Source organism: Hirundo rustica, chromosome 32, assembly GCF_015227805.2.
Source record: "Hirundo rustica isolate bHirRus1 chromosome 32, bHirRus1.pri.v3, whole genome shotgun sequence".
Taxonomy (NCBI): domain Eukaryota; kingdom Metazoa; phylum Chordata; class Aves; order Passeriformes; family Hirundinidae; genus Hirundo; species Hirundo rustica.
Genome location: NC_053481.1, coordinates 621,149 through 644,657, shown reverse-complemented (window position 1 = coordinate 644,657; position 23,509 = coordinate 621,149). Strand labels below are relative to the sequence as shown.

The window sequence follows — 23,509 nt, the reverse complement described above, 5'->3', positions numbered from 1 at the left end:
TTCCAGATTCCTCCTGCACCCTGACGATGCCCCACATTTTGCCTTCTCGGTCCCTACCCTCAACCGAGAAGCCCCGAGGAAAAAATACCACGGGACATTTCTTCCCCAAGGGATGAAAAACTCGCCATTTGTCAGTGGTACCTCTCTTCCCTGCTGTCCCCAGTGCGTGCAGCTGTAGGAGAAGCCATCATCCTGCACTACATGGATGATGTGCTCGTGTGTGCCCCCAATGATGACTTACTGTCCCACACACTTGACCTGACAATCGATTCTTTGGTTGCTGCAGGGTTCGAGCTCCAGGAGGAAAAGATTCAAATGATGTCGCCTTGGAAGTACCTGGGTCTGGAGATGGGTAAGCTGTCTCGGTTTGAAAAGACAGGTATCTACTAGGGAGAGGCAGGGCCTCTCTAGGAATGGGGAATTCCAATCCCTTCCCTCTGTGTTGTTACAATTTGGAAGATTAAAAAAAAACTTTTCAGTCAGAGCTATGGGAAAAGGAATAACAGTCCTTTACTAGTAAATATAACCGGACAGACAAACAACAGCAGCAATAATAATAATTATAATAAACAGAACCAAGAAACCCCGAGGGGCTTTGTCTCACAAGTCCCAGGCAATCTGATCTCTTGGGATCCCAAGAAGACCAAACCGAAATAGTGGAAACTCCGGGACTGATGGCTGGAAAGGGTGGGTTGTCCCGGCAGGCAGGGGGGTGTCCCCGCAGGCAAAGTGAGCAGTGCTGAAGAGGCCACGGCAGCTGGACCCGGGCTGACCCAAATCCAGCAGGGCAGGCAAAAACTCCGAATTCCTGGGTGCTCCATCTGATGATAGAATTCTCAGGACCGAACGCCTCCGTTAACAGTGGAATCCACGCAGCTGGCCATCGCCTGACCGTCCTCCCCAGAAAACCGAGAGCCGAGAGACTACCACCCTCAGCTCTCTGGGATCCTTTTCCTCCCCCACTAAACTAAGTGATCCATTTCTTTTGTATGGGTCAAGCACCCTTTAAGCATCAGTATTTAGTCTCCTAGCAACTTATGGAGGAAAAATTCCTCAGGAAAACTTAACTCCCAACATTATCCACCCCAAATTTTTTCCCCATACCAATATATTTTTGAATTTTAACCTTGAAATAATGTGCATATATACATGTGAATATGAATACAGACACAGTCACAGTGTTCACCGAAAAACAAGGTCCCCTTGAGGTATGCAGCGGGTCTCTCCATCCTTTTGCATCACCCACCATGTGCAGCCAGGTCCCTGAGCAAAAACAACCCCAGGAGCGGGATTGTCTTTGCTGGAGGCAGAATTAATCCAAACAGTTTTTCCCAGCATTCCTCTCATGTGTACTACCGGAACTTTATCTCCATCTCTTGTTCCCAGGAGCTCAGATTGGGCGGGGCCTGCTCAGTTGGTAGAACCTTGAGTGTTCACTAACCAGGTGGCCTTTGCTAAGTTATTCTCCCAGTTCTTGAAAGTCCCCCCACCCAGTGCCTTCAAAGTGGTTTTAAGCAGGCCATTGCACTGTTCAACCTTCCCGGCTGCTGGCGCATGATAAGGAATATGGTACACCCACTCAATGCCATGTTCTCTAGCCCAGGTGTTTATAAGGCTGTTCTTGAAATGAGTCCTGTTGTCTGACTCAATTCTCTCGGGGGTACCATGTCTCCACAGGATTTGCTTTTCAAGGCCCAGGATGGTGTTCCGGGCAGTAGCATGGGGCACAGGGTAGGTCTCCAACCATCCAGTGGTGGCTTCCACCATGGTCAGCACATAGTGCTTGCCTTGGTGGGTTTGGAGAAGCATGATGTAGTCAATCTGCCAGGCTTCCCCATACTTATACTTGGACCATTGTCCGCCATACCATAGGGAGGGGCTTCACCCGCTTGGCCTGTTTGATTGCAGCACACGTCTCACAGTCATGGCTAACCTGAGAAATACTGTCCATGGTTAGATCCACCCCTCGGTCTCGTGCCCACTTATAGGTGGCATCTCTGCCCTGATGACCTGAGGCATCATGGGCCCATTGAGCGAGGAACAACTCTCCCTTGTGTTGCCAATCTAAGTCTACCTTTGACACCTCTATCTTTGCAGCCTGATCTACCTGCTCGTTGTTTCGGTGCTCCTCATTAGCCCGACTCTTAGGGACATGGGCATCTACATGACGGACTTTCACAGGTAGCTTCTCTACCCGAGTGACAATGTCCTTCCACTGCAGCTCAGATTGACTTTCCTCTATGCTGCCAGCTGGCCTTTTTCCACCTGTCCAGCCAACCCCATAGAGCATTGGCCACCATCCACGAATCGGTGTAGAGGTAGAGCTTTGGCCACTTCTCTCTTTCAGCAATGTCCAGGGCCAGTTGAACAGCTTTGAGTTCAGCAAGTTGGCTTGACCCACCTTCTCCTTCAGTGGCTTTTGCAACCTGTCATGTGAGGCTTCATACAGCTGTTTTCTACTTCCGATTCATCCCTAGGATGCAGCAGGAACCATCAGTTGTTGGAGTCCAGGGCATTCCTTTGGCTGCCTTGGAGGGTCAGAGACCTGGACAGGGGGGTCTGGAACTGTCCAAAACTTGCAAAGATCGCAAGCTCACCGGATGTGTGTCCAAGGTGTTGTACTCATACTTGCTGTGCATGAGAATGTTGTTGTAACACAGAAAATGTAAGTACGCTGTTTCTCACCTCAGGGCACATTCATCCCTCCCGGGATTTTTAGTAGAAGGTAATGCACATGCAGACAGACTGGCCATGCCAATTTCAAGGACTTTACCGAACATTTTTGAACAGGCAAAATTGAGTCACACGTTCTTCCATCAGAATGCTCAAGCACTAATGGAAACTTTTCACATTTCCAAAAGTCAGGCAAAGGAAATCATTAGTGCTTGCCCAGATTGTCAGCTTGTACAGCCTCCTGCTTCCATGGGAGCAGTTAATCCAACAGGATTGCACTGTTTGCAGTTATGGCAAACTGATGTCACAAAACAGCCATCCTTTGGGAAACTCAAAAATGTTTCAGTTGACACATTTTCAGGTGCAGTCTTCGCATCATTGCACACAGGTGAGACAGCACAACACGCTTGTTGACATTTCTTGCAAGCATTTGCATCATTGGGCGTGCTGCAAGAAATCAAAACAGATAACGGACCGACATATATGGGGAAAGTGCTTGACAAATTCCTGAAGAGGTGGGGTGTCCATCATACCTTTGGTATCCCACACTCTCCGACAGGCCAAGCAATCATTGAAAGGACACGTCACACATTGAAATCTCTTTTGGACAGACAAAAAAAAAGAGGAGAAGCAGATGCAACATCGTACATGCGCTTGAATAAAGCCTTGTATGTGTTGAATTTCTGAAATGGCTCTTTTGCAGAGCCAACTCCACCAATTGTCAGACACTTTTCAAACAGCACAAGAGCAAAGCTAAAGGAAAATCCTTTGGTTTTGGTCAGAAACCCAGAAACAGGACAGATTGAAGGGCCATTCAAATTAATGACTTGGGGCAAGGGATATGCTTGTGTCTCCACAGCGGTCAAACCGAAGTGGCTGGCGGCGAGGCACGTGAAACCGTACTGAGTCCAGACACAAGGAGACACAGACCCCAAGACAGGAGAAAGAGAAGTGGGCACGCAGACGTGAGCCGGTGTCAAGACAGCAGATATCCCTTCGTTCCACATGCCAAAGAGACTCTAGGACTTGAGTTTTCTTTGGGTTTTGGGTTTTCTTTGGAACTTGGGTGGTCTTGCATTTTTAGGGATTCCCATGGGAAAAAGGCCATTGAACGTGAAAGAACTGTACGTGTGCCTCATTCTCTCCTTGGTTGCCTTGAGCAATGCGGCAGTTTTGCCCGTGGCCCAACCAAAAGAGAATGTTTGGGAAACTCTAGCCAATGCATCAGGTTTGGATGCCATCTGCTTGACACACTCAAAGCCAGGGAAACCCTTCTCAACATGTTTAGTGGGGTTGCCAGTGAACGAATGGCCAATTCCAGAGAACATCCCTCCAGCAATTTCAAAGTCCATTGTAAATCCAGTGGACAGATGGGGTGTTTGGACAAAGTTCCTTCCTGTGGCTCCTTTTGAACCTCAGGAATTGGAAATTCTTGGACCGGTCCTAATGCAATTTTGTGTGAAATTCGGCCTTTCTGGAGTGGCACAAAACAAAACAATAGACGTCACTCCAAACCTCAATTTTTACAGACATTCATCATCTTGGTGTAATTACACCAAGATGCTGGACAAACCATCCAACCATGTGCCAGCACAATTGCCGAGAGTAATCTTTTTTATCTGTGGGGACAGAATTTGGCCCGCAATCCCCGCAAATGTCACAGGTGGTCCATGCAGCATTGGAATGCTTTCATTGCTAACACCCAACATCACACTGCTGAGAGCACAAAACTATAGAGGGAAAAGATCTATCAAAATGTATGATCCAAATTGTGATGACAATGTTCACACGTGGAACAAAGCTCAGAGAATTGCGGTTGCACTTTTTTCACCACAGGCAGCATCAGGAGTAGCCTTGACACATTTGGATTGGGTGGGTTGTTGGCTGAGCAAACATGCCCGAGCCACCTCTCTTGCTCTGAGTGATATGTTATTGGACATTGACAGTGTAAGACTAGCGAGTCTCCAAAACAGAGCAGCTCTAGATTATCTATTGCTGACACACGGGCATGGGTGTGAGGAATTTGAGGGAATGTACTGCATGAATTTGTCAGATCATTCCAAATCCATTCATGAGAACATCAAGCAACTGCAGGAGAGTGTGAACAAACTTGGAGAGGTAACCGGGTCATGGATGGATGGTGCGTTCAATTTGTTTGACCTTTCACCATTGTGGAAGGGATTTTTAAAAACATTTGTATACATTTTAGTAGGGCTTGTGATTCTTCTCGTGATCTTGCCATGTTTGTTTCAATGATCAGTGAAAAACTGCTGGCAGTTGGTTGTATGGTGGACCTTCTTCTGTACGTGTCACTTGTTCCTGCTCTTCTCCATCTGTGAGACCAAAGTTTTCACATTCCAGCCAGTTTGTAATTATCTCCAAAATCCCAGGGCAATTTGGGTTTCCAATATGGGCACACTGTGTAATGAGGGCAATCCATTTGCTCCATGTGGCCTCGGTGGCGTGATGGGTGGAGGGAACCTTTCCTTTAAACATCCACCCCAGCACTGGTAGTCGGGGTGCCAGGAGGAGTTGTGCTTCTGTGCCAATCACCTCTGAGGCAGCTTGAACTCCTTCATAGGTGGCCAAGATTTCCTTCTCTGTTGGAGTGTAGTTGGCTTCGGACCCTCTGTAGCTTCGGCTCCAGAATCTCAGTGGTTGGCCCTGAGTTCCCCAGGCACCTTCTGCCAAAGGCTCCAGGACAGGCCATTGTTCCTGGCTGCTGAGTAGAGCACGTTCTTCACCTCTGGTCCCGTTCTGATTGGGCCAAGGGCTGCCGTACGAGCGATCTCCTGCTTGATCTGGGCAAAGGCTTGTTGCTGTTCAGGGCCCCAGTGGAAATCATTCTTCTTGTGGGTGACCAAGTAGGGAGGGCTCACAATCTGGCTGTACTCGGGAATGTGCATTCTCCAGAAATCTATGGCGCCTAGGAAAGCTTGTGTTTCCTTCTTGCTGGTCGGTGGGGACATTGCGGTGATCTTATTGATGACCTCAGTGGGAATCTGACGCCGTCCATCTTGTCACTTGACTCCCAGAAACTGGATCTCTCGGGCAGGTCCCTTGACCTTGCTCTTCTTGATGGCAAAACCAGATTTCAGGAGAATTTGGATGATCTTCTCTCCTTTCTCAAACACTTCCATTGCTGTGTTTCCCCACACAATGATGTCACCGATATACTGTAGGTGCTCCGGAGCCTCACCCTTTTCCAGTGCAGCCTGGATCAGTCCATGGCAGATGGTGGGGCTGTGTTTCCACCCCTGGGGCAGTCGGTTCCTGGTGTACTGCACGCCCCTGCAGGTGAAAACAAACTGAGGCCTGCATTCTGCAGCCAGAGGAATGGAGAAAAATGCATTAGCAATGTCAATTGTGGCATACCATTTTGCTGCCTTGGACTCCAGCTCGTACTGGAGTTCCAGCATGTCCGGCACAGCAGCACTCAAAGGTGGAGTCACTTTGTTCAAGGCACGGTAGTCCACAGTCAATCTCCATTCTCCGTCAGGCTTGTGCACAGGCCAGATGGGGCTGTTGAAGGGTGAGTGGGTTTTGCTGACCACCCCTTGGCTCTCCAGCTCCCGAATCATCCTGTGGATGGGGATCACGGCATCTTGATTTGTCCGATACTGTCGGTGGTGCACCGTCGAGGTGGCAACTGGAACTCCTTGCTCTTCTACCTTTAGGAGTCCTACTGCAGATGGGTTCTCAAACAGTCCAGGCAAGCTATTCAATTACTTAATGCCCTCTGCCTCCACAGCTGCTATTCCAAAAGCCCACCTGAGTCCCTTAGAGTCTTTGTAATAACCATTCCGGAGGAAGTCTATGCCCAAAATACACGGGGCCCCTGAGCCAGTTACAATTGGATGTTTCTGCCACTCTGTCCCAGGCAGGCTCACCTTGGCTTCCAACAGAGTCAATTCTTGTGATCCCCCCATCACCCCAGCAATGGAAATAGGTTCTGTCCCCCCATATTCTGATGGTATCAGTGTACACTGCGAACCAGTATCAACTAAAACTTCATATTTTTGTGGCTCTGATGTCCCAGGCCATTGGATCCACACTGCCCAATAGACCCGGTTTTCCCGTGCCTCTCCCTGGCTAGAGGCAGGGCCCCTCTAGCACTGGTCATTATTCCCTTCCTGGCTATACATGGTAGAGGTTCCTTCACAGGGATCTGACATATCATCCTCACTTCTATAATACCTGGCAGCTTGGTCATGGGATGTTGAGGCTAACTTCATCTTAGTGGAACCCCCTGGGTTAGTGTTTCTCTGCTTGTGCTCACGCACCTGTGCTGCCAGGGCAGAAGTGGGTTTCCCATCCCACCTTCCCATGTCTTCCCCATGGTCACGCAGAAAGTACCACAGGTCAGCTCGTGGGGTGTACCCTCTCTCTCTAGCTGGGGGACATTGAGCTCTGACTCTGGGGCCTGTAACTCGTACTGGTGCCATATGGGAACTCTTCCTCCTCATCACCTCCCTCATCTCCTCCATCTTCTCTCTCATCTCCTCCCTGATCTCCCTCATCTCCTCTCTGAGTTCCTTAGCCAGGGCAGAGACCTGAGCCTGCATTGGGCCACTGATCATACTCGTGTAATTTCTTAGCTTGTTGGCTACAGAACCCACTGTCTCTCGGTTGTTATCAGGATTAATTGAATGTGACGTATTGAGATGGTCCTAGAGCTGCCAGATTCCACAGCATTTGCCCTGTGCACCTGACTTTGTCAGGGTCATTATCATGCTCTCCACCCCTCCCAAAGAGTGCCACTTCTCTCAGCTGTTGGATCCCTTCCTCAAGGGTCTTCCAGCACATTCTATGGTGGTGCTCCTGCATTCTGTCTCTGTGGACAAACCTCTCCCATACACTCATTAAAAGCCGCTCCCAGAGGGAAAGGGGCCCTGGCTCCCTTAGGAATACCTGATTCACACCTGAGTCCTGGGTCAAGGGTCCCAAATTCCTTGCCTCACCACTATCTAGTTGCACGCCTGTACCTATAAGGTCCCAGACCCAAAGTAACCAGGTTGTATAAGTTTCACGTCCCCGTCGTGCAAGATCTTTCTGCAGATTACGGAGACTTTCATATGTCAGGGACTCAGTGATGATCTCAAACTCCGACTCCCCTGCGGGTTGTGAGGGCCCTCCTTTCTTACCCTTGTGGCCTGGGTGCTCTGATTTCACCTTATAGTTCTTTGTTTCCACAGGGGCCACTGCTGCTGGCTGTGGCTGCCCCTGTGGTTCAGCTGGAACCCGGACGATTGTAACGTCTGTGGGTTCTGCTGCTGCACCATCAGACTCTCCTTTGTCGGGGCAGGGGGAGGGTTTCCCACCAGCTGGGGCTAATGAGGCTACTACAGGGGCAAGGTACTCTCTCAGCATCTGGCCCATCTCACGGATCTATTTCACCCAATCTGGGTGGTTTATTCCTGAGACAGGCTGTGGGGCAGGGTCAGGCTGTGGGGTGGGGTCAGGCTGTGGGGCAGTATCCTTATTCCCTAGGGTAGGTATCAGGGTAGTTATCCAGGTCAGTCTCCCCTTATCTCTAAATGCTAAACAGAACAGGCATACCAGCAACACCAGCCACTATATGGTATCATTAGCATTCAGAGATTTGAACCCTTCAAAGACTGGTGGGGTAGGCCCAAAGAGCTGGGTGAAGGGTTGTGAAAAAATTTCCCCCGGTGTCATGTCTTCACAGTAGGTACCGTTGTTAAAGTAACCCCAGAAAAACACACTGTATGATAGCCCTGAATCCATGTGCCTGCCTTCCAGAGGAAATTGAAAATCCACAAATTCCTCATCTTGTTAACCGATATAGCAAACTGGATGACAGCCACAGTAGCCTTAGTTACAGGGCCCATGTTTAGGTAAGGGCCTGCAAATGGGAGAAATACGGGCACCACCACATGCCACCGGAGCCAGGGTAAGCCAGACTAAATGATATCCAGTACACAAGAATGTAGGCACTTAAGAACTGTTATTCCTTTTTCTCTCAATGCCCTCGTGCCCCATGTTGGGCACCAAATTCTGTCTTGGTTTGAAAAGACAGGTATCTGCTAGGGAGAGGCGGGGCCTCTCTAGGAATGGGAAATTCCAATCCCTTCCCCCTGTGTTGTTATAATTTGGAAGATTAAAGAAAAACTTTTCAGTCAGAGCTATGGGAAAAGGAATAAGAGTCCTTTACTAGTAAATATAACAGGACAGACAAACAACAGCAGCAATAATAATAATTATAATAAACAGAACCAAGAAACCCTGAGGGGCTTTGTCTCACAAGTCCCAGGCAGTCTGATCTCTTGGGACCCCGAGAGCACTAAGCCGAAACGGTGGAAACTCCGGGCTGATGGCTGGAAAGGGTGGGTTGTCCCAGCAGGCAGGGGGGTGTCCCTGCAGGCAAAGTGAGCAGTGCTGAAGAGGCCGCAGCGGCTGGACCCAGGCTGACCCAAATCCAGCAGGGCAGGCAAAAACTCCGAATTCCTGGGTGCTCCATCAGATGATAGAATTCTCAGGACCGAAGCCCTCCGTTAACAGTGGAATCCACACAGCTGGCCGTCGCCTGACCGTCCTCCCCAGAAAACCGAGAGCCGAGAGACTACCACCCTCAGCTCTCTGGGAGCCTTTTCCTCCCCCACTAAACTAAGTGATCCATTTCTTTTGTATGGGTCAAGCACCCTTTAAGCATCAGTATTTAGTCTACTAGCAACTTATGGGGGGAAAATTCCACAAGAAAATTTAACCCCCAACAGAAGCAGACCATTGTGTTGCAAAAATTAGTTGTCAAAAATAACATTAAGACTTTAGCAGATGTCCAACAGTTGTTGGACAATAAATTGGGTACGACCTTGGCTACGTCTGACCACTGAGGACCTAGACCCTGTCTTTAATTTTATAAAAGGGAGAGAGGAGCTAAATTCTCCTAGGACCCTCACCCAAGAGGCAAGAGCAGCCCTAGAAAAGGTACAGGACTGTATGGCCACCAGACAGGCCGACAGGTGCAAATCAGCCTTGCCATTCAAATTCATCATTGTAGGCAAATTGCCACACTTACACGGGATGATTTTTCAGTGGGAAAGAGTGGAAAAATCAAAAAAAGACAAAGACTGTAGGGATCCCCTCTTAATCATAGACTGGGTTTTCCTCAGTCACCACCGGTCCAAAAGAATGACCAGGCCACAGGAATTGGTAGCAGAATTGATCTGGAAAGCCAGGATCCGGATCAGGGAGTTGGCAGGAGGTGATTTTGAGTGTATTCACATCCCAACTGAGATAAACTCGGGCCAAATCACAAAAGCATCGTTGGAGCACCTGATTCATGACAATGAAGCTTTGCAGTTTGCTCTGGACAGCTACACAGGTCAAATTTCAATTCATCGGCCTGCTCACAAATTATTTAGAGAACAAATTCAGTTCAAATTGTCATTAAAAAGTGTTGCCAGCAGGAGGCCTTTAAAGGCTTTAACCATTTTTACAGATGCATCTGAAACATCTCATAAATCAGTAATAACATGGAAAAATCCTCAAACTCAGCAGTGGGAGAAAGATATTGTCGAGGTGGAAGAATCACCTCAGGTAGCTCAGTAGGCTGCAGTTAGGGCTTTTGAAAAGTTTCCTGAACCATTCAATTTGGTCACAGATTTGGCTTACGTAGCAGGTGTAGTATCCAGAGCTGAACCAGCTGTACTGAGTGAGGTCTCCAGTTCTACGCTTTTCAACTTGCTCTCAAAACTAGTAAATCTGATCTCCCACCAAGAGCAACAATTTTATGTGATGCACATCAGATCCCACACTGATTTACCAGGATTCATAGCCGAGGGCAACAGAAGGGTTGATGCTCTTGCTGTGCCTGTGGAGACAGCCCCACTCCCAGACATCTTTGGACAAGCCAAAATCAGCCATCAGCTTTTTCACCAGAATGCACCAGGCCTAGTCCGCAAGTTCCACCTAACTCAGGAACAGGCTCGGGCAATTGTGTCAATGTGTCCCTCGTGCCGGCAACACGCACTCCCAGCCCTGAGTGCAGGAGCAAACCCCAGGGGATTGAACAGCTGTGAGGTATGGCAGACAGACGTGACACACATCAAGCCCTTTGGTAGGTAAAGGTATGTCCATGTGCTGGCTTGAAGGCAAAACCAGTGAGAGACTCCAAGTCAGAAAAAAACAATTTAATAGGAGAGAACAAAAAAGGTAAAATAAAATAAAATAAAATAAAATAAAATAAAATAAAATAAAATAAAATAAAACAAAACACATGCAATAGTACAAAAGATCACTGACAGAGTCAGAATACAACCTGAAACCGTGGTGGTGGCAGTCCAGATGGAGTGGTCCTGTTGAAGCAGTGTTCCCGCAGAAAGGTCGGGCAGCTCTTGTCCTCTGGGAATTCAGTGGGTAAGGCTGCCTGTGCTGTCCCAAATCCCAGATTATAGCCAAGTGGGAATGCTTGGCTCCTCCCCCTGGGTGGAGCATCTCACAATGGGCTGATAGCATTTTATCAGCCTTGCAATGGGTCCTTGATTGCCCATTAAACAGAGAAAGCTCCCGGAGGGAGTTATCTATGAGTCATGCAGCAGGGCATTGATGGGCCATGAACAGAAGATAGTCTGGAGAGAGGGGGCAAGGGAAACACTGCCCAACCTACTTTCAACAGCTCATGTAGATGGTGATAGAATACATCCTTTGGGCACATCTTACATTGTAACCTAGGACATAATCCACCCTTTATTCTATGACCATCTACATCATACCCAAATTAATACATTCTTACAGCTAGATAGATATACACATGCTTAGACATACACATATACAGAATGAAACCTTACACCCAGTTCTCACTTAAAATTAGGTCTCCCTGTGGTACACAACGGGTTTCCCCATGTTTTTGCATTACCCACCAAGGAACCAGGTCCTTGAGCAAAAACAATCCCACGGATGGGTCTGCCTTTGCCGGAGATGCGATTAATCCAAACCGTTCTTCCTAAAATGCCTTTCATGTGTACCACAGGGACTTTATCTCCATCCACTGTGTGCAAGGGTTCAGACTGGGCAGCACCAGCTCGAGGGATTGACCCTCGAGTATTGACCATCCAGGTTGCCTTCGCTAAGTTCACTTCCCAATTTTTGAAAGTCCCCCCACCAAGCGCCTTCAGGGTAGTCTTAAGTAACCCATTGCACAGTTCAACTTTCCTGGCAGCTGGTGCATGATAAGAGATGTGATATATCCATTCAATGCCATGTTCTCTAGCCCAGGTGTTTAAAAGGCCGTTCTTGAAATGGGTCCCATTGTCTGACTCCATTCTCTCAGGGGTGCCATGGCTCCACAGGACCTGCTTTTCAAGGCCTAAGATAGTATTCCGAGCAGTAGCATGAGGCACAGGGTAGGTCTCTAACCATCCAGTGGTGGCTTCCACTATAGTTAGCACATAGCGCTTGCCTTGGCGGGTTTGGGGAAGGGTGATGTAGTCAATCTGCCAGGCTTCCCCATCCCTGTACTTCAACCATCGTCCACCGTACCACAGAGGCTTTACCCGCTTGGCCTGCTTGATTGCAGCGCAGGTCTCACAGTTGTGGATGACCTGTGAGATGTTGTCCATAGTAAGGTCCACCCCTCCGTCACGGGCCCATCAGTATGCTGCATCTCTCCCCTGATGACCAGATGCATCATGGGCCCAACGGGCTAGGAATACTTCTCCCTTGTGCTGCCAGTCTAGATCCACCTGTGATACTTTCACTTTGGTGGCTTTGTCCACCTGCTCGTTGTTGTGATGCTCTTCATTAGCCTGACTCTTGGACACATGTGCGTCCACGTGTCGAACCTTTACGGTCAGCTTCTCTACTCGGGCGGCCATGTCTTGCCAAATCTCAGCAGCCCAGATAGCTTTCCCTCTGCGCTGCCAGTTGGCCTTTTTCCAGCGATTCAGCCATCCCCACAGAGCATTAGCTACCATTCACGAGTCGGTGTAGAGACAGAGTGTTGGCCACTTCTCTCGTTTGGCAATATCCAAAGCCAGCTGGATGGCTTTAAGCTCTGCAACCTGACTTGATCCACCTTGTCCCTCGGTAGCTTGTGCCACTCGTTGTGTGGGGCTCCATACTGCAGCTTTCCATTTCCGGTTAGCGCCTACAATTCGGCAGGAACCGTCAGTGAAAAGGGCATATTGTCTTTCAGTCTCCGGTAGCTCGTTATATGGTGGGGCTTCCTCGGCACTTGTCACTACTACTACTACTACTACTACTACTACTACTACTACTACTACTACTACTACTTCTTCTTCTTCTCCTCCTTCTCCTTCTCCTTCTCCTTCTCCTTCTTCTTCTTCTTCTTCAGAAAATAATACAAAAGTCTCACCTTCAGGCCAGTTAGTTATAATTTCCAGAATCCCAGGGCAATTCGGTTTTCCAATACAGGCGTGCTATGTGATGAGGGCAATCCATTTGCTCCATGTGGTGTCAGTGGCATGAGGCGTGGAAGGAACCTTTCCCTTGAACATCCACCCCAGCACCGGTAGTTGGGGTGCCAAAAGCAGCTGCGTTTCAGTGCCAATTACTTCCGAGGCAGCTTGAAGTCCTTCATAGGCGGCTAAGATTTCCTTCTCTGTGGGAGTGTAGTTGGCTTCAGATCCTCTGTAGCTATGGCTCCAGAATCCCAGTGGTCGACCCCGAGTTTCCCCAGGCACCTTCTGCCAAAGACTCCAGGATAGGCCATTGTCCCCAGCTGCAGAGTAGAGCACTGTTGGGGAGGATGAAGCCAGAAAGCCCTATAAATATGATTGCTTAGATTCTGAGAATGTGAAACCTGTAAGTGAGAGAGAATTGAAAGTAAGTTTTGATGTTTGAGATGTCCTAGCTACTGGATGTCTGGGAAAACAGTTATGTGACCAGCTGAAGGTCACCTGCAGCCAGACCCAGAGGTCAAATGGAATGTCCTGTCTCACCCCCCAATGTATGGTTCATCCCACACCTGTACCCCTCGCCTGAAGTATCAGGTATCTGTAACCCCATTGGCCCAAGCCCTGTTCCAATCCACCTTGAAGACCCCTGATAAGGGGTCCCAAGGGGGCTGGACGCTCTCTTTGCCTGGCACCCTTCCCCGAGGACTTTCCTCTCTTGGAATTTCCTCTCCCTACCTCTCCCTTCCCCCACCTTCCTAGGCCTTGCCACGAGCTGAGCCTGGCAGCCCAGAGCAAGGCCTCATATCCCTTACAATAAACCTCATCTTTTAAAACTCAACTTGAGAGGTCTCTTGTCTACATTCATCCACACTGTCCTGGAGTCCACACCAGAGAAGTTATTTCTACAGAGCACATTCTTCACATCTGGTCCCGTCCTGACTAGGCCAAGGGCTACCGCATGAGCGATCTCCTGCTTGATCTGGGCAAAGGCTTGTTGCTGTTCAGGGCCCCAGTGGGAATCATTCTGCTTGCGGGTGACCAGGTAGAGAGGGCTCACAATCTGGCTGTACTCGGGAATGTGCATTCCCCAAAAGCCTATGGCACCGAGGAAAACTTGTGTCTCCTTCTTGTTGGTAGGTGGAGGACATGGCGGTGATCTTGTTGATTACTTCTGTGGGGATCTGCTGACGTCCATCTTGCCACTTGAATCCCAGAAACTGGATTTCTTGAGGCGGTGCCTTAACTTTACTTTGCTTAATGGCAAAACCAGCTTTCAGCAGAATCTGGATGATCTTCTCTCCTTTCTCAAACACTTCCCCTGCTGTGTTCCCCCATACAATGATGTCATCGATGTACTGTACATGTTCAGGAGCCTCACCCTTTTCCAGTGCAGTCTGGATCAGTCCATGGCAGATGGTGGGGCTGTGTTTCCACCCCTGGGGCAGTCGCTTCCAGGTGTACTGTACGCCCTTCCAGGCGAAGGCAAACTGGGCCCTGCACTCTGCTGCCAAAGGAACGGAGAAGAAGGCATTGGCAATATCAATGGTGGCATACCACTTTGCTGCCTTGGACTCCAGCTCGTACTGAAGCTCCAACATGTCTGGCACAGCAGCACTTAGTGGTGGGGTGACTTCATTCAGAGCACGGTAATCCACAGTCAGTCTCCATTCTCCACTGGACTTACGCACTGGCCATGTCGGGCTGTTGAAAGGTGAACGAGCCTTGCTGACCACCCCTTGGCTCTCCAGTTTCCGAATCATCTCATGGATAGGAGTCACAGAGTCTCTGTCAGTGCGGTATTGCCGTCGGTGTACTGTTGCTGTGGCGATTGGTACCTGTTGTTCTTCAACTCTCAGTAGTCCCACAGCAGAGGAGTCATTTGACACACTCTCACGTAACAAGACAACAATAAGGTACCTTTTACTTTCAAATCACCTATTACAATTTAAGGTGTGACTGACCAGTCCCGGAGCTCTTGGATATCCCCTCAATCCAGCTGTGTTGTCCAACCCTAGATGCTCTTGGGCATAACCTCAATCTGGCAGAACCATGGGTGCTCTTGGGATATTAATCCCTCAACCCAGCAGGTTTCAATCCTGGATGCTCTTGGGCACTCTCATCCCTCAATCCAGCAGCATTTTTAGGGGCCCTTGCCTTTTTTTGTTTTCGCCCCCAATGGATTATACTAGGAAAAGCCATGGCTTTCTCTCTCCTAGGGGTCCCACCCCTTCTCTAAGACTCCGTTTCCCTGGGGGGTTCTCTCACTCTTCTTATCACCCGCTTCATCTCTTTACTGGCCGTTTTTCTCACAAAAGAACAGAAACACAGCATAGGAGACTCTGCACTCACTTAGCAAGTCTGGGGTAACCAGCTGCCTCTCATTCACACACATTCATCCCCCCCTTAACCGCCCCATCCAAACCTGTACTTACCTATCCTTTGTCCTGCGGTCTTTGCCTTAGTGTACACTTTAGTCTTAGGGGCTAATTACTGCGGTTTTAGGGAATCTTTTCCCTTTTCTTTGTTTTATTGCCTCCTTTTGTCCATTGATTGTAACCTGCATCTGTCGGTCACACCAGGGGAACACAGAGCGAGGCTGCCAACTGGGCAGGGCGCGCCGTCCTCACCCTGATTCCCTTAAGGCACCAGCAGTGAGGTGTTATAACCATCCTCTTCTACCATAATTGTGAAATATGCCAATCATCTTTTTTTAAATTTTGAAACTTTAATAGTAAATAAAATGGTCATAAAAATAGAATTAGAGTAAAAAATTGAACAATTAGGGTTAGGACAATGCCAGACAATAAAAACAAAGTTACAGATGTCTGGGTGCCTTCCCGAGCAAAAAGCTCCAAAGAAGGACCCCCGTTAACAAAGGATTACCTCTTAAAAGCAATCGCCTGTTGAATATTCATACATTTCATACATGACGCATAAATTCCATTCAAACAAAGAATTCTCTCTGGTTAGTGTCAATTTTTTTCCTTTAATCTCTATGGCGTCTTCAGGGCTGAGCAAGGCAGAAGTTGGTTTCTTCTGATAAGGAAGTAGTCAATTCTTTTACTCTAAAAGATTTACATTTTCCTGTGGTTGGTATATAAAAACTACATTTTAACTACAAAACTACATTTACCATACTATCAAAATATTAATACAACATTACGAATCAATACAACATAATACATACAGTAAATATCTTGTGTAGAGCCACATAATATGCACTTTTCACATTCGGATCTTGCAGCAGCCCAAAGCCGAGCCGGAAAAGGCCCTGGTGGGATTTTGGGGGGTCGCACGTGGCGATCGCCCGGAAGCGGCGGGCAGAGCCTGGAGATGAGCGGGGTCCGGGCACCCCGAGGCTGAAAGGGGCGCTGACTTCTGCAGCTGCACTTGGGCAGCGGCACCGTCCAAGCCAACGCGCTCAGCCCTTGTTTTCCCCCCTGAAACAGCATTTCCCATTCCTAAACCTCGGCCCCATGGAGGAGGAGGAGGCCACGAGGAAGAGGAAGATGGGCCGGGAGCCCCAGGCAGGTGAGGAGAAAGCCAGTGCCTATTTGACCCTCTCTCCTGCTCCATCTCCCAGCTCAGCCTGGCCCCCGGCTGCAGGACAACATCTCCTTCTCATTCCCTGAGCACGGAGGCAAATCCCATCCTCTCCTTGTCCTTCCTCCCCCAGACAAGGAGCTGAGCACGGAGACCAGGGAGGAGAAATCCCCGCGGCAGATCCTCGTGGAAGAGGCCGTTTTGAGCGGCTCCGCAGCGCAGGAATCCAGCGGGGAGGAAAAGCGGCAGAGATCCCGTGCAAGGAGGGGCTGCAAACACAGATCACGGGGATCCAAGGAGGAAAGATCCACCCTGGGCTGGGAACGTGGCCGGAGATTGGAGCTGGGGGTCCCTGAGCAGCTTCGGGATGGTGAGAAGCCCCACAAGTGCTCAAAATGTGAGAAGAGCTCCATGAAGAGATCCCTGCTTCTCCAGCACTGGAGAATCCACACGGGGGAACGGCCCTATGAGTGTGGGGAGTGTTGGAAGACATTCAAGTCAAAATCTGAACTGACCATCCACCAGAGGATCCACACAGGGGAACAGCCCTACGAGTGTGGTGAGTGTGGGAAAAGCTTCAGGTCAAACTATAACTTGATAATCCACCAGATGATCCACATGGGGGAACAGCCCTATAAGTGTGGGGAGTGTGGGAAGAGCTTCAAGTTGAGCTCTGAACTGATCAACCACCACACGCTCCACAAGGGGGAACGGCCCCATGAGTGTGGGGAGTGTGGGAAGAGCTTCAGGTCAAACTCTGCCCTGACCATCCACCAGAGGATCCACTCTGGGGAACGGCCCTACGAGTGTGGGGAGTGTGGGAAGAGCTTCAGTTCGAGCTCCCACTTGACCATCCACCACAGGATCCACACTGGGGAGAGGCCCTACGAGTGTGACCAATGCAGGAAGAGGTTTCCGACCAGCTCCCAGCTTGTTGTGCATCAGCGGATTCACACAGATGAGAAGCCCTTCCGCTGCCCCAAATGTGGGAAGGGCTTCAGGCAGAAATCCACCCTCATCACCCACTGGTGCATCCACACCGGGGAGAGACCCTTTGAGTGTGGGGAGTGTGGGAAGAGCTTCAGCCGCAGATCCTACCTGATCCAACACTGGGTGATCCACACCAGGGAAAAGCCCTAAGTGTGTCCAGAGTATGGGAAGAGCTTCTCACAGAGCTCAGTCTTGACCCAACACCAACAGAGGCACCACTGAGGGAAGCCCTGCGAGTGCCCCGAGTGCTGGAAGAGTTTTGTGCGCTGCTCCAGCTCCATCCCCCATGGGAGGTTCTGTGTTGGATGAGCCCCGGTGAGCCCCGGTGATCCGTGGTGCCGGTGATCCATGTTGGGAAGACACCTGGCTGGGGGCTCCACATCCTCCTGGCTCCCCATGGAATGCATTTTCTTTTCTTTTCTGTTTGTGCATTCAAAACACCCAAAACCAGGTAAAAATAAAGATGTTGAACAAAGGCATGAATGAGGACATGGGCAGATCTTCCAGGGGATGTGGGGCATGCTGGGTGCAAGAGAGTTGAGGTTTCCTGGCAGGGGCTTGGGGGTTCCTCAGGGCTTTGGACTCCCCAGGCCAAGGAGCTCCAGCTGCTCTGGGAGACCCTGGCGGAGGTTCTGGGGCAGTTGATCAAGGACCCCCTGCCCTGGAACTGTCCCCATGTCCCCCCATCCCAGTTCCCAGTGTCTGCTGTCCAAGATCCCCCTCTCCCAGCTTTGCCTCCCCTTTGCCCTCCGCCAGTTCATGTGTCATCTCACTCCAGGTACCATCCTGTTCCCATCCCAGTCCGCATCCCATTCCTGTAAACACTCCCGGTCCCTGTCCGATATTCTCTGGTTGCCATTTCTGTGTTCCCAATTCCATATTCTCTGTCCTGTTGTCATTCTCGTATTCCTGCTCCGCTTGCCAGGCTCGCAGCCAACGCCACATTTCCATTCCTACATTCCTTGTCCTGTTCCCATATGCCCAGTCCTGTTTCTGTATTCCCATTTCCTGATCCAGGTCCCGCCGTCCTAATCCCCAGCCCATATTCTCCCTGTGCTTCGGGTTTCCATTTTCCTTCTTGTTCCCATATTCCCACTCCCAGGCCCATTCCTGGTCCTTCTCCCATATTACCGGCCCCACTCCCAGTCCCAATTTGGTACTCACTGTGCCATTCTTGGTCCCTGTGCCATTCCCAATGCCACTCCCCAGGGCCACCTCTCGCATGGGGCCCTGAGGGCTCCACAGCTCGGGCTGGCGGTGGCACACGAACCGTTCAGCCCCGCTGCTGTCCTTGGCCAGCTGCAGAGAGCACAAGTCTTTGGCCATTCCTCAGAGGCCCCCAGCTGGCCAGAGCAGCCCCTCCTGCCAGCACCCGCTGTGGCTCAGAGCCCTCCCTCATGCTGGGGACATGGAGCGGACATGGGCCTGCAGGAGGCTCCTGTTCTTGAGACAGGAGCAAGGCTGCAGCTCCGGCCTTTGGGCCCTGGGCCGCAGCAGCCCAGGGGAGGCCCAGCTGCAGAGCTCGCAGCCCCGGATGGGTTTCACTGGAACACCTTGGAACACTAATCCCCATCCCATGTTCTCTCTACTTTCGCTGTTTCCATATTCCCTGTCCCCATTCCCGCTCCCTTTCCCATTCCCTGTCCCCTCTCCCCTCACCAGACGCCGCCGCCATCGCTCCGGCCCTCTCGTGACCGGGGAAACACCGCGCTGCTCCTGCCCACCAATCACAGCGCGCCATCGCTCCCGTATTTGCATAACCACGCCCCACGTGCTGGCCCCGCCCCTCCCCGCCTGCAGCCGCCTCCGGGCGCTGTTTGCTCCCAGTTCCCTCCCAGTGCTCCCAGTAAGAGCGATACTGGGAGGGAAAGCGCTCCCAATTCCTTCCCGCTGCTCCCAGCATCGCTCCCAGTTGCTCCCGGCATCGCTCCCAGCGCCGCGGGGGGCGGGGCCGCTTTGGAAGCCGCTCAGGGCAGAGCGCGGCCGCTTTTGGGTGTCGGCACCGCCCGGGCCGGGCTGGGAGCGGAGGAGGAGCGGGAGGAAGAGGCGGGAGAGGGGAAGAGGAAAAGGCGGAGCGGAAGGAAAAGGATGAGCAGCCGCAGCACGCGGTTCCCCTGCCCGCTGAGGCCGCAGCTCCCCCGGCTCCGGCTCCATCGCCCACCCGGAACCCGCAGGTGAGCGGGGATGGGGAGCTCACCCCAAATCCATCGGGGGGTGTCCGGGAGGGTTTTTTATTCGGGGCAGGGGATGTTGGGATCTTGCAGCAGCCCAAAGCCGAGCCGGAAAAGGCCCTGGTGGGATTTTGGGGGGTCGCACGTGGCCATCCCCCGGAACCGGCGGGAAGAGCCTGGAGATGAGCGGGATCGGGGCCCCCCGAGTCTGAAAGGGGCGCTGACTTCTGCAGCTGCACTTGGGCAGCGGCACCGTCCAAGCCAACGCGCTCAGCCCTTGTTTTCCCCCCTAAAACAGCATTTCCCATTCCTAAACCTCGGCCCCATGGAGGAGGAGGACGAGGCCACCAGGAAGATGCTCCGGGAGCCCCAGGCAGGTGAGGAGGAAGTCAGTGCCCCTTTGCCCCTCTCTCCTGCTCCATCTCCCAAGCCCAGCCTGGCCCCCGGCTGCAGGACAACATCCCCTTCCCTGTGCACGGAGGCAAATCCCATCCTCTCCTTGTCCTTCCTCCCCCAGACAAGGAGCTGAGCACGGAGACCAGGGAGGAGAAATCCCCGCGGCAGATCCTCGTGGAAGAGGCTGTTTTGAGCGGCTCCATGGCACAGGAATCCAGCGGGGAGGAAAAGCCACGGAGATCCTGCACGGGGAGGGGATGCAAACACAGATCACGGGGATCGGAGGAGGAAAGATCAACCCTGGGCCGGGAAGGCAGCTGGAGATCGGAGCTGGGGGTCCCTGAGCAGCTTCGGGATGGTGAGAAGCCCCACAAGTGCTCAAAATGTGAGAAGAGCTTCATGAAGAGATCCCTGCTTCTCCAGCACTGGAGAATCCACACGGGGGAACGGCCCTACGAGTGTGGGGAGTGCGGGAAGAGATTCCGGTTGAGCTCTGATCTGATCAAACACCACAGGATCCACACGGGGGAACGGCCCTACGAGTGTGGGGAGTGTGGGAAGAGATTCCGGTCGAGCTCTGAACTGATCAAACACCAGAGGATCCACACAGATGAACGGCCCCATGAGTGTGGGGAGTGTGGGAAGAGCTTCAGGTCAAACTCTAACCTGATCATCCACCAGAGAATCCACACAGGGGAACGGCCCTACGAGTGTGGGGAGTGTGGGAAGAGCTTCAAATCAAGCTCTGAACTGATCAACCACCACAGGATCCACACGGGGGAACGGCCCTACGAGTGTGTGGAGTGTGGAAAGAGCTTCACGTCAAACTCTGCCTTGACAGTCCACCAGAGGATCCACTCTGGGGAACGGCCCTATGAGTGTGGGGAGTGTGGGAAGAGCTTCAGGACAAACTCCGACCTGATCAAACACCAGAGGATCCACACCGGGGAACGGCCCTACGAGTGTGGGGAGTGTGGGAGGAGCTTCATGTCAAATTCTAACCTGGTCATCCACCAGAGGATCCACACCGGGGAACGGCCCTACAAGTGTGAAGAGTGTGGGAAGAGCTTCAAGTCATACTCTGGCCTGACCATCCACCAGAGGATCCACACGGGGGAACGGCCCTACGAGTGTGTGGAGTGTGGGAAGAACTTCACGTCAAACTCTACCCTGACCATCCACCAGAGGATCCACACAGGGGAACGGCCCTATGAATGTCAGGAGTGTGGGAAGAGCTTCAGGACAAACTCTGACCTGATCAAACACCAGAGGATCCACACAGGGGAGAGGCCCTACGAGTGTGGGGAGTGTGGGAAGAGCTTCAGGTCAAACTCTGACCTGACCATCCACCAGATGATCCACACAGGGGAGAGGCCCTACGAGTGTGACCAATGCAGGAAGAGGTTTCCGACCAGCTCCTATCTCCTCAAGCATCAGCGCATTCACACAGATGAGAAGCCCTTCCTCTGCCCCGAGTGTGGGAAGGGCTTCAGGTCCAAATCCCATCTGAACACCCACCAGCGCATCCACACCGGGGAGAGACCCTTCGAGTGTGGGGAGTGTGGGAAGAGCTTCAGACAGAGCTCCAAACTCATCCAACACTGGGTGATCCACACCAGGGAAAAGCCCTAAGTGTGTCCTGAGTGTGGGAAGAGCTTCTCACAGAGCTCAGCCTTGACCCAACACCAATGGAAACACCACTGAGGGAAGCCCTGTGAGTGCCTGAAGTGCTGGAAGAGCTTTGTGCACTCCGCCAGCTCCATCCCCAATGGGAACATCCGCACTGGATGAGCCCTGGTGATCCATGGTGCCGGTGATCCATGTTGAGAAGACACCTGGCTGGGGGGCTCCACATCCTCCTGACTCCTTTGTGGCCTGGATTCTTTTCATTTCTTTTTGTCATTTCCAAACACCCCAAAAACGCGGGTAAAAAATAAAGATTTTGAATAAAGGCATGGATGGGGACATGGGGGGATCTTCCAGGGGTGTGGGGGATGCTGGGTGCCAGGGAGTTGAGGCTTCCTGGCAGGGATTTGGGGACTGCTCAGGGCTTTGGGCTCCCCAGGTTGAGCGGCTCCAGTTCCCAGTCCCCTTCCGGTGTTCCTGTTTCCGATCCCACTCCCACTTTCCTAATCCCCATCCTATATTCCCATTCCTGATTCCCTGTCCCTGTTCCCATTCTCAGTCCCATTCCTGGTCCCTGTTCCCTCTTGCCGGATTCTGCGCTTGCCCTGCTGGCTGCAATTCCCAAATCAATTCCCAGTTCAATTCCCAATTCCATTCTAATTTATCCCTGTAGGATCTTTTCCCAGCGCTGCCCAGAGCTGGCAGGAGCTTGACCGCACTTCCCAAAATTCCTCTTCCTCTAGTGCCAGGACTGGGATCCGTGCCTGTTCCCAATCTCCAATGGATCTGTGTCCATTCCTGGGATCTGTGTCACTGTCACTCTCACTGCCACTGTCATTATCACTGTCACTGTCATTTTCACTGCCACTATCATTAACACTGTCACTGTCATTGTCATTAACACTGCTAGCATAGTGTTAAAATGTTTCTAAAATCATGGGAATTGTATAGAATAGATTCAGGGGGTGGAAAGAAAGGTTGGGTCTGGAAGGCCTGGGAAAGGGAACTAGGCCTTGGGAACAAATGTTGAGCTTTGTTTTTCGTGGATCATGTGAAACTGGACCTGCATAATCACCATATGATAAATGATATGATTGTTAAATGTAATGATTGTTTGGTAATTGAATATGATTATTGGTCAGTCATAATGAGAATTATGAGAAACGATGTAATCGTAACAAGAATCATGAGAAAGGACATTTGGGAGACATGATGAAAATTACAAGAATTCATGTTTGGATAAGATCAACGTATACAATAGAACAAAAGGGATTTAATAATTAATATATAGTTATATAACGAGAAGGGTATAAAAACATGTTCATCACAAACCTATGTCAGAGTCAGATTTGGGTCCATCTGTACCCCTGATTCCCAGAGCTTTCAATGAAAGAATCAGCATATAATCATCCTGTGATTATCTGTCTCCACACTAAAAACGCGATCACTGTCACTGTCACAGTCACTGTCTCTGCCATTGTCACTGTCACCATCACTGTTACTGTCACTGTCATTGTCACTGTGTCATTGTCACGTGCTGGCTGCCTCCCAGGGCCCACAGAGGGACAGGGTGACAGCCAAGGGACACAGGGACAGATGAGGAACACTAAGGGGACACGAAGAGGACACTTGGGGATATTGGGGACACCCAGGGAGCGCTCAGGGGACCCTTGGGGACACGCGGGGACACTGACGGTGACACTGAAGGTGTAGTACTGAGGGATTTTGTGG

The 23,509-nt window shown here is 51.0% G+C and overlaps 1 protein-coding gene and 1 pseudogene across 1 annotated transcript in view; both read left to right on the top strand.

Annotated features, from left to right (window-relative positions):
- The window catches only part of LOC120764620 (uncharacterized), a 64,381-nt pseudogene that overhangs the window by 35,019 nt on the left and 5,853 nt on the right, over nt 1-23,509 (top strand).
- The window catches only part of LOC120764597 (zinc finger protein 260-like), an 18,126-nt gene continuing 14,270 nt past the window's right edge, over nt 19,654-23,509 (top strand). Inside the window, exon 1 of the mRNA XM_058423838.1 lies at nt 19,654-19,759. The gene's annotated coding sequence lies outside the window, so the exon portion shown is untranslated. The remainder of the gene's footprint in view (nt 19,760-23,509) is intronic.